The sequence below is a fragment of the Ambystoma mexicanum genome, chromosome 5q, assembly GCF_040938575.1.
Source record: "Ambystoma mexicanum isolate Mex_15411 chromosome 5q, UKY_AmexF1_1, whole genome shotgun sequence".
Lineage (NCBI taxonomy): Eukaryota > Metazoa > Chordata > Amphibia > Caudata > Ambystomatidae > Ambystoma > Ambystoma mexicanum.
In genome coordinates, this window is record NC_090933.1 from 121,425,324 (window position 1) to 121,437,555 (window position 12,232).

The 12,232-nt window shown below is 41.3% G+C and overlaps 1 protein-coding gene across 6 annotated transcripts in view; it reads left to right on the forward strand.

Annotated features, from left to right (window-relative positions):
* FHOD3 (formin homology 2 domain containing 3) overlaps window positions 1–12,232 on the forward strand; it is a 1,524,242-nt gene that overhangs the window by 240,043 nt on the left and 1,271,967 nt on the right. The gene's annotated exons all lie outside the window — the stretch shown is intronic.

Consider the following 12,232-nt stretch of genomic DNA (forward strand, 5'->3'; position numbering starts at 1 on the left):
TCTTTGTTTCTTAGCATAGAGTTCTCTGCATAAATACAATATACAATACATGCTGCAGACGTCTTTTCACTTGTGAACAATGTACATATTGGAAGTTCTACAAACAAAATCAAAATGTTGTTATGTTAAATGCATCCGTCATTATGGCTATAATGCGCATATATCTTTCTTACCTTGGTTGGCTCAGATTTTGAGCAGTGCATGCGCTTTATGCTCTTGGAGTATCCACATTGCTAAAGAACGATATTAATTTTACTACACCATCGTTCCATTTATATGAACATGAAATGCATTTTTTTTACTCTTGGCTGCCTTCATGGATAGTATGTATGTTCCACTGCTTAGTACACCAGCTTCGGGATCTGTGCCAATGTGAGAATTGCAGGTTAGAATTGTGCCAAATTTGACTCACTACTTGAGTGTGACTTTCAGATTGGTGTTATATATCTTACGCAGACCCTCTGATCACAAGTTTATAGTCTCCTGGAATCCCTATATTATCTAAACATGTATAGGGCACTGGCCCAAGTAATGGTCTGGAACTTTGACAAGAATGGCTGGAAATCATGACCAGTCTGTCAACCTTGCTGAATATATACTAAATATGACAGTACGGGCATGGAAAGCTGATGTCAATAGGCAGATGGAATTTTCTGGAGCAAAAGGCATGCATTTCAGCTAATTTGCATACCCACAATGCCTTGCTCATGTGGCTCTGAACTGGAGGTGAGCCAGTTGGCACGGTGGCATATGTTACTTAGTTCAAATATATTATTCTACATAAATATATATATATATATATTCATATATTTTTATGAAACCACAAACAAACAAAGCACTGCCTAGCACTTATGCAGGTGGGCACTGCTGAGCTTAGCAAAGTTGCTTGAGTTCAAAACAGATGGAAAAAGATCCCAGGGCCATCGGTTGCAAAAAAAGGCACTATGTTTAAACAGGGGGAATAAAACACTGTTTCACGGAATTCCCCCTTTCTCACCTGGGAGCGATCCTTGCAGGATTTCTTGGGCGGTGTCTTCTTACGCACTGACCTGGTCTTGTATAAACCCGCGCAAGCCCCTTCTGGCTCCAGCATTCGTTCAAAGCTCCAGAATTTAGACACTCCGGGATCCAGGAACGAAGAAGGTAAGCACACAGCAAACAAGTCCGGGAAACAAGGAGGAAGGAAGGGGTAATGGGAATGGAATTAGGAGGTCCAGGAACAAGGACAACAGTGTAGCGAACTACGGAGCACACGTCTAGTCGCTGCTTGCAGTAGCCTTGAGACACGCGGGCCCGCGGGGGCATGGCCTATTTGTAAATACGCTGCATCTGACGTAAGGACAAGGAAGATGTTGCACGTTAGACGGCCATGTTGGGAGTATCAAGGAGTACAAGCCCCGTTGTGACAAGGACCATGAGGTCCAAAAGGGGCGTGTTCTGTGGGTCATGACACACTGACGTTTCTCTGTATTCCACAGCGTAATCATGGTAGTGTGGTAAAGAAAGGACTACCCTTTTATTATTTATTGATTAACAATTACTTTTCTCATGACTACAAGTGGTTCAAAAATGCATGGAAAACAGGCAAAAATGTGTTTCCCAAAAGTGACAAGTACCCAATGAAAATAAAGTGCGTAGTGCTGGCAATCAAAGGCAATTCACAAGATCAAGTGAGCTAGTATAATCGGTGCTCCAGATAAGATTTGGATGTGAAAGTATTTTACTACCTATTTTGTTTCAGTTGGGAGTAAAAAATGTTTTGTGGAGTAAAAATGTAAGTCCAATTCCCAATGAGAGTATTTTAAAAAGCAAGTGAAAATACGTTTTAACTCAAAAACTGAAATGGTTTTGTAATATTAATTTCTTTGCACCTAGTTAGTCATGCACATGAATACAGGTTTACTTCTTCCATCAGGCAGTTACAATAGCAGTATCTTCATTTCCATGGCCCTCTAGGGTGGAAGCAGAGCCGCAAGATTCTACATGCCTTGCCTATTTTTTGTTGTGAGTATTTTTACTCCCCGTTTTTTTTTGTGGGGGAGTATTTTCCAATTATTAGGGAGTAAGAGTGTCTGATACACCCCTTATCTGTTGGGATGGGTATAATCATAAAAAATTGTAATAATAGATATAATAATGGCTCACATACATAAAGACAATCCAAGCCAGAGTGACTATATCCTTACTCCAATAATAGCATCTGCAACCCTCGTGATCGAAAATGCCAAAACAAGCATAAAAACAAATTAACCAGTAATTAAATATATCATAAAAGAAACAGGAATAACAGGAATAAAGAAGAACCAATGTTCATCTGTAAAACCAATACTGCTATCAAATCAAAACAAATGATCCCCTCTAATAGAGTCCAAAATTGAAGAATTACAGAAACATATCCATTCTTTCGCTAGTACTGAGACCTATGGAGATCTTGCTATTAAATCTCAAAATCAGTCTCGCTTCTAGTCTGCGGAGGGACAGTTCTCTATTACTTTTACATGGGTGAGGATTCACAAAGGCTAGTCCCATCCATTTCAGCAGAGATGTGTCCTGATTGTGAAATTTCCGCAAAATGGGCAGACACTGGATAAGTAACATCATTCAATCTGATTGCTCTCAAATGTTCCAGAATCCACTGAGTTTCTCTTGGTGTTTCCGATGCATACATTTTTGCATGGGCACATCAAACCATAAACCACAAACCTAGAGTTGCAATCCATCCGAGAGGTGATATAGTGAGTACATTTGACACAGCTGACCTCAAAACTGTTGCCTTTGATAATTTGAGAGTAAACGCAGCAGGGACCACCTGGAAAACATCCAGTATATTGCTAGAGCAAATTCGTTTGTTTGGGGACTTCTAGATACCTACTAGTCACTATGTCCCCAATAGCATTGCCCTCTCTGCAAGTAGCGTGTGCCTTACAATTAAGTGATGATTTCAAGTCAACATCTTTACACAATCAGTGCCAGCGCTTGTTAATGACTCCATAAATTTGTTTGGCCTGTAAACCATAAGAGGTAATACATCAAATATTGTCAGATTCAGAAACCATAATGCTCTTAGGTTTTAACAAATGTTGGCTAATACGTTTATCTCAATGCATTGCGTATAGTTTCTTTCGAATAACCTCTGTAAAAAACCTGGTTCTCATATCAGTGCAAATAGTCTCAAAGTCAGAGGTGCTAGAACAATTCCTCTTTGCCCCGAGAAATTCAGCATATGGAATGTTGCTGATAGTACTAGGGATGACATGAATTGCCTGCAGGATAGAATTGCCTGCTGTGAGTTTTCGATACATTTGGGGTTGGATCAAGCCATCATTTACAAAAATCCTAAGATAATAAAATGCAATACTTTTTGTACTGGTGAACATGACCAAAATTCAAATTCAGATCATTGGCATTAAGAAACCGATTTAATGAATGTGGATCAGACATATTTCCTTGCCATATTAAGAATACATCATCCATAAATCGAAGCCACATGGCAATATTGCTGTTCCATACATTCTGTGGATGATTAAAACATATGCATCCTCCCAGTGCCCCATCAGCAAATTCGGATATGCAGGTATAAACTGAGCATCAGTCTTTTGATGCAAGCTTTCCATGCCAGAACTGCAATATTTACCTCCACCAAATTATAAGGATATGTACAGCAATGGTACAGCTCCTTCCCCCCTGCCTTTTCAACATACAGAGGAGCATGCAGCTGTTGCTCACAATATTGCATAGATATCATTTTAGTTTGACTGGTTTAACTTATTCGGTTTCAAGGAGTGCAAACTGAGGGATTTATGTGGGAGCAGTGTTTCTTACCTTGCTTTTACCAGTGTCTTCCTTACCACACAATCTTAGATTTTCCTTCTGCCTTGATGGAAGCACACTGCTTATACTTGTGATTCCTTGAGTTATGGCAAATTGATTCAAAAACCTGTACCTAGAGCTGAATTCTACTGAAAAATGGGTCGGAAGTGTAAAGCTGATTCTTTGGAATCCTGAAATGTTGACGTGCTATGAAGTCAGCCATGTTTTCTCACGTTTGGTGATGTAAAAAACATCGACTTCATATATGCATTTATCAGATTTCATTTTGGCTAGTGCCATTAAAGCTAACATATTAAGGCAAATTAATGCCTGGTTTGTGAATGGAATTATTACCGCTGGGTTTTAAAATGAGAGCTGGAACAACAGTAGATTTGTTGATGAGACAAGCCTTTAAAATATACAGCAAATGTACCCCAAACATTTTTAGGTTTTGCACTAAATATTTCCAACGCGATAGTAAATTAGTAGGGGCTAGAAATGCCATAAGGCCAAAGTCTAAATAGTAGAAGACATTTTGGTTGCATTGGAAATGATCAAATACTTTTAGGAATCCCAATGTAAAACCATTATTCAGACACAGCGCGAAAGCAGAGGGTATTTAGAAATGCCACTTATTTTACTATAACCACCTGACTTGTAACGAGGCCTGTAGTGTCTGTCCCTGCAAAGATCAACTGCTCAATTGGTCACCCGCTAGTAATTAGGACTGAAACTGACACTATTTCTTTTTTTCTGCTGAACTTTCAACCCTTCTTTACCACTTGTCCAATTGGCACATTATATCGAACGTTATTACCTTGAGCGTCTTTAAAAGTTGGAGAGGTTTCAAACTGCTCAAATTCACTGATAATGGGGAGGTGTGAGATGTGCTCCAACCTATTCAAGTAGGCCCACTCATTACCCAATATTCTCTGGCATGGTTATCCTGGCAAGTATTGGTGCAGATTTCCTCCTTGCACAATAATCGAGGGCATATTCCTCTTTGTATGATGTTTTAGGAAATATTCATCCCTGCATAATATTGTCAGTCTGTCTCCTGTCACACTCTCCAGTGACCTGTTTTTCACGAGAGAATTCTTTGTAGCATCTTTTTACGGGCACAGTGCTCCCAGTCAAATAAAATGCTCACTAGCAGGATGTTCCTTTAAGTATATATGTCATGTCGCATGATGTTCTGGGATATTTGTCATGTTACAATTTCACCAGTGATAACACTCCTGAATCAAAAGTGTGGGACATTTTGCTTTTATAGCATCAAAGAAGTGGCATGCTTTCCCATAGTGTCACATTTCATAGGAAGAGATATTGGAGTCAAGGAAACTGCCCCATGATTTGACTTGTTTTTAAATAGCTGCAGCTCTTGAATCTTTGAAAAATGAATGTATATATCATGAAGGACAGAGTGCTTCGACCAACAGCATTTACAGAGTGATATACCATGGACTTGTAAGTTCTGTAAGAAGGTTCCATAAGATTGTTTTAGCAGTGAACTGTGGACACATGAGAAGTGATGCATATTTATTTATTTGATTTGTATAATTGTTCTTAAACACATGTTTTGGTTAATCCATGTATTGAAAAATTGTAAATGTTTTAGTTGTGAATTGTATTATCATATTATGTTTTACATATTTGAAAGGATGATTTATTATCCACATCAAATTAAAAAAATAAAAAAAAACTTGTTCATGATGGGGTTTAGCAGAATATAGACCAGGTATAAACCTGGAAGGTGACAGAGAGATGTTTCCAGGGGTGTGAAGTCAATTGCACCAATTTCTCGAGATTCTAATGACCTATTCCTATATGAAATGGTTCCCAAAACCAAACTCAGCATCTTAAACACTGCCTTAGGGGTATGCAACTTATGGCTCTTCCAATGTTTTTGGCAACAACTCCCATCAGCCTTAGACAGCATAGACAATGGCGGGGGTTAATGGGAGTCCTCACCACACAGATCTAGAGAGCCACAGGTTACAGACCCCTTGGCTACTAAACTAAATAGCTACTGCTGAAATCCGTTTAACTATTTTCTACTGATGCGAACCTGCCAAGAGATTATAGGCTCAAAGCCATCACCTCAGGCATGGATAGGCATGCATAGCAAAACCTCTTTATTGCTTCAATTATGTTGAGAAAACATTTTTTTAAACAATGTTTCTGTCTGTTGATAGATGCCCCTAACCATAGATATCTTATTCTTGAAAGATAGAACACGTGGACAGCATTAGCAGCTCACAAAACACTCAACCAAGTTAATTATGAAAATGTTTGCGGAATCAACTGAGTGCTATCTGCAACTTGTTAAGCTGTAGACACTTTGAAACAAACTAGACATGAAACGATACCTTCATTTTTTATTTAATTGCATACTGATTAGAACAAAATGTAATAAAATGTTATGTTTATCAAATTGAAAAGCGTGGCGGATTTGATGCTCATTGTTGTGAATTTTGTAGCCTAGCGAAAGCCAGGGTTTAGATGAGGACGACTGGCACACTATACATGGCACACTGTACATCAGAAATAAAGTAACACTGCACGCATTTTCGGTTTGGTCAACTTTATTTAGTAATGTGTGATCGCAGCACGCAAACTGTTTAGATAGTTCTGCCTGGTCAGTATTTTTTGCGGCCTGTAATAGAAGATAGTTGTTGATATCTGAGTCTTTTGCTGCAGTTCCCTAGAAATCAAGTACCACAGAGTGCAAAACACTGCCAAACCAACATAAAATACCATTTAGCAAATTTAGCAGAAGATTACTATTGATTTCTGAGGAGCAGCCAGCCTTAAAATGTGCAAATACCAGTAGTTCTCTTTGGGACGCAAAGGTTTTGAGCTTGCTACAGCACATTTCAGTTTTAACCACGAAGCTTTGTCTCAGTCTGATATTTGGCCGGAAAAGTGTGTGCTTTGAGGACGATCATAGAGCCTATTTCAAAACCCTGCATTGAAGACAATCGGAGGCCCCAGTACATGACGTGTTCATTGTGCTTAAATATGCATACCCACCACATTTGCCATAAAGCTATGTACATAAGGGTCCGGGTTCTGACCCTATGTGGTTAACCCGGGAAAGCATAATTAGCCAACAAGCAAGCAATTTAAAAGACTGCCAAGGGAGAAGTCATCTTTTTTTAAATTATGTTTGAAGTTTAAACTTGTATTTCTTTTCCGAACACAAGTAAACATATCTGGTCCTTGTGCACATTTGTTTGTTCACAGTGATGAATTTGCACATTCTGATCAAGTAATCTGTGCAACCATCTACGTCTCTCCATCAGTACATGTGACCAGTGATTTGCACTAAGGAGGCTCTGTGTGGCTGCTGTTGCTAATCACTTCCATTGTGAGTTCAATGTCAATAATCTTCCATTCCAAATCCAGAATATTGGTGCTGGGCCCACTGGCCACAAAAAGCGTGCCCCTGTTGGGCCTGGAATACAGCGCATTGATAGTGTCCTCACTGTCCAGGGTGAAAGGGAGAAGTTATCCACGCAGACCGTTTTTACATTCTTCTACTCACCTAATGCTTGTGACAAAATTTAAAGAAATACTCCCCAAAATATGGACACATGTTAGTCTTCTAGTCTGTTGGATGGGAACACTTGAATTTGTACAAACAAACAAATGTTTTATGCAGCACCAAATCACCACTTAGTGTGAGAAGTAAAATGAATCACTACAGAAAATGAGAAGTGATTTGGATGATGAGAAGCAGTGTCATTTTCCCTTTGGATATACCGCCACAGATACCGCAAGGGAAGGTAATGTCACATAATGGTTGTTTTCTTGGGGAAATAGTGAAAGGTAAGTGGGGTAACTTAGCACAGCAGGCCTGGGGCAATTTGGTGTGCATGGCCTCTTTCAGTAGCTGTTAAAACTAGCAACCTCCTTAGCCTTTGACCTCATGTTAGGCATTCACTTTGCCAAACATGTGGTTTTCATGTGTGGATGTGCAGGTTTCAGGAGCTAAGGCATCACGTGATGTCCTCATTATCATCATCAATACCTCGTGACCTCATTAGAGACTAGTATTTTCATCCTGGGCATGCCCAGAGGCACTTTTAGTTCCAGAGATTTTGGGGGGAAAAGGCATGTAATAAATTACTTCAATTTGAAAGCACTATTTTAAATGTTGGGCTGTTTACAAAAAGCATGCTTTTCTAAAGTTCCAAGAAGTGATACTATCGGAGACAATTTGAAATCGTGACATAGCAAGGCTGACAACAGTTTTGAGTTACAAATCTCATATTTCTTAAACAACACTTGCTGTTTAGTGAATTTCACCGACCACAGAAAACAATGCAGATACTGCAGGACATTATTTTCTCCTCGTGTGGTTCACAGTGAAACTAGTGACATTTGATGTAACAATGTTAGATTTGGAACTATAAACTTTTGCTGCTATGAAGAAGGTAGTTTTCCCATGATCAGTCGTAATTTCAAATTGTCTACGACAGTAATGCTTGGTAACAGCAGAATACACTTATTAACCGTTGTTTATGTTGAGCACGAAATATTTGGCAGTATTTTAAACTGATCCTGGGGATTTTCTCGTGAGGATTTGGTGACTACTTGTAATCGGAAGCATGCCTCAGTAGAAGGCACCATGGATCTTACTGCATGAAATGCTGGGACTAAATGCTGGGATTTGCTTGGTGGCTGCGGAACATGGTGGGATGAGGGAGTGCACAGAAAGGACTGAACCCCAAATGAGGACCGTTGGTAGCATTGAGCAGTGCAAATATCAACCTACTCCAAAAGGCTACACCAATGAAATATGTAGCATGGTTAAGGAGGGCTGTGGGAAAGGGGTGCAATCGCCATGGGAGAATGAAATGATGTACAGCATCTCGCTGGGTCCGCCTACAATATTTCCCATAGCTGCGGAACCTGTGATGCTGCATCTGACGGGAAGTCCACTGATTTTCCTTCCCCGTGTTTTGCCATTAAATTTCCAAGGTACGCAGTCAGGCTTGCAGGCCTATAGTCTCCAGTCTTCTTTTGTTTTCCATCTTTGTGGAGCTGTCATGGCCATCACCAATACGCATATAACTCCCATGAAACAGCCGGACTCACTGTAATTCATACTGGCACTGACATCCTCTCTGACACTCCAACGACCTGAGGGGTGAAGAGGTTTTTCTCATGATCAACACACCTGCCCCTCTTCATTCCACACACCTTCTCTCCTTCACATACATGGTATGCTTCTTCGTGCTCCTAATTCCCACAAAATCACATTTATGTACAGTCCAGTCCCTCTGGCCTTCTTAATTCCTTCTTCCCTCAGGTGCTTCTTGATGCCTTACCATAGGGGATGCCATTGCCTTCGTACGTGACTTGAACCATGTTAAATCTCCACCGCCTATCAAACTGGTTTTGATTTCATAGTGTCAGACTACTGCTTGACCACCATCCATGACTAGCCAACCCATGTCAATGGCAACTCCCTGGACCTCATCTTCCTGTTCTTCTCAATAACCTCATCCATCCTCTCCAATTATCCTCTTCCCTCTGATCACTGTTACTTACACTCTCGTCCCTCCAGCTCCTGTGTTTGCTCATCAGACATTCAAACCTAATACTCTGAATCAACACCTAGTGGATGTCAGGTCCAATATTCTTGCCCACTCCCTGAACCCCATGATTCTTCAATTGAACAAGGCTTTATTGATTTCAACTCAGCCCTCGGATATCTTTGAACACCAATACCCAAATTGCACCTCAATTTCTGCAAGCTCTTTTTCCCAGCCTCAGATCACCCTAGGGATTTTCAGCCACAAGACAAGCATATGTCTCCATTTAAGACAATGTCATGATGACTCCCTCTATGCTGTTACTGCTTTGGACAACACTAAATCCAATTATTTAGCAATTTCTCTCTGCTCCGGTGGAGTTCATGCAAACCCTCTGCTACCCACCGAACCACGCAGCACACTCTCCTCACTGTATATCCTTCTCTCTGTCTGCTGCTGACTTTTCCCTCTACTTCTCATCCGTGATCTGCAAGAACATTAACACCTTCAGCTCAAATCTCTGCCTCACCCATCGTACCCTCACTACACTCCCTCTCTTACCCTCACTCCACGCTCTTTTGTCAACTTTTCCCCCACCTGATATGCAGACCCAACATACATTCTCTGTTCTCTCTTTAACCTTCCGTCATAATAGGAACTTTCCTTACCACCTTCAAGACTGCCAATCCATTGCTTATCCTGAAAACTCTCCCATTAGACTCTAAAAACTCAGCCAACTGTTATCCAGTATTCCGTCTTCCCCTCTAATCTAAAGTCCTTGAATGGGTGGTTGTTAACTTGATCACCACCTACCTTTAAATTAGCGATCCCTATGACCCCCCCCTCCAATCTGTGTTCCAAATTGGTCCCTATGGAAATGATGCAGGCCCATGTCTCCAGCATTTTACCTTGGACCATCACTCCAAAATCTACTCCATCCTTATCCTGTGTCTTTCAGTGAACATAGACACAGGTGGCCCCCCTCTATCCTCCTTACTCTTTCACACCTCGGAACCAAAGACACTGAACTTGTGTGGATTGCGCATCACAAAAGGCTTCTGATTTAGAAAGTTATCCTTAGTGGTTCTCTAACGAAATCTCTCTGAACTGATAATGCCAAATCACAAAGCCAGCACTCTTGGCGAGCATATTGTCAGGCCGCTGTCCCCAGCCCTTCGCATTTACTCCTACTTTTGGGTACCCTTCACCCGCAGCTGTCATTGACACACACACTCAGACGTTTACCCGCTTCCTACATCCAGCACTGCACACACACGTTTGCACTCACACTGCTGGGTGGGTGCAATTGTGATTAGCTCGGGTGTCCCCTTTCTCTGCTGGCGTCCGGTAAGGGATGACATTTTGAGTGGCATGAGTTTTAGGGCCCAGCGTGCCTCCTTAGATATCTACCTGCCAATGGCGAGCAAACTAACAGTGAACAAAGTAACGTGTGGATTAAAGTTCAGTGTCCACCATTTGCCGATGACTAAACTTGTTTGTCTATTAAAGTGCAGACAGGCAAGCAACTCCTTACTTCCTGTACAGGGTTCTGCTCAAAGCACTCATACACTTGTCAACAAATACAAACACTTGCCGCTGGAGCTCCACAGTACCTGACCAATGATACACATATATGACAGGAACAGCTGAGAAAAGGAGAACGCCTGGCGAATGCTATACAGGGATGCAGTGGCTATACACAACCCCAAACTGTTGTCGTTGTCAAGGTTGTTTTAAGAATGGTCTCTTGCGTTGGCGCTACAGACTACAACTCCCATCAGCCCTAGTGAACACAGCCAAGGTGAGCGATCTTGGGCATTGTAGTCAAAAACAGCTGGCGAGCCACAAGCTGCAGAGCCCCGTTACGTGTACACTGTTTTTAAATGCATCGCATGCCCCTTCCTTCATTTTGCATAATTAAATATATAGAAGCACCCAGAAGTTACCAATGTAGCTGCAAACACAAAATCTGCTGTTGTTGTAAACATCACCCTTGAAACACGAGTAAATTCATTGTCACTGGTTTATTATTCCTAACAATAAGCAACAGTAAAACGTTATTGTATTGTTAGCATAGTAGGACTTCTGCTTTTGAATTTTTTTTTCAAAAGTCCTTGTTTCTAAATGCATGGGTTATAATTGTATAAAATCAATCTGCATTGTAATTTAGCCCTGCCTTAAATGACATATGGAGTGGAGTTGATGATAGACTAGGAGATGGAAAGATTGCCTTGAACCCAGCGCTGTGTTCCTTTGCGATGCCCTGCCATGTCCCCGTCTGCTGCTCTTTTTATAGCTTGGCCGGCATGTGGGCCGCGCGGAGACGTTTCTGCCCTCGAGTTGGAAGCCTGGGAACTCACAGCCCAGCAAAGCCTGAAGACACGCAGCCGAGGACGCTCCCCATCGTGCGCCCAAGTGGCAGGAGAGCGCCGCCCTGCACGAGGAAAGATGAGCTCCTGTAAGTGGATGAGGACGGTGACAAGCTCGCTAAAATGGCGGCTATGGGCCAGATTACAGAAACGTTGCACCGATGCAAGTGCACAGTTTGCACGGTGTTAGCACTAGGGCAAAGTTTGCCCTATTCTTTAAAACATTGGGACACATTCAAAAAAACATTGCACCTCGACAAGTGCAGTTTGGCATATTAAAAGCACCAGGGCAAAAATTGCCCTAGTGCAAAAAAGATGTATTTTCACTACATTTTTGATGCAGGGCAAAGTTTGCCCTAGTGCTAATACGGAATGGTATTATAGGACTAAGGCAAACTTTGCCCTGATGCAAAAATGCATCAACAATGTATCTTTTTGCCACCAGGGCAATTTTAGCCCTAGTGCTTTTAATATGCCAAACTGCACTTGTGAAGGTGCAATGGTTTTTTA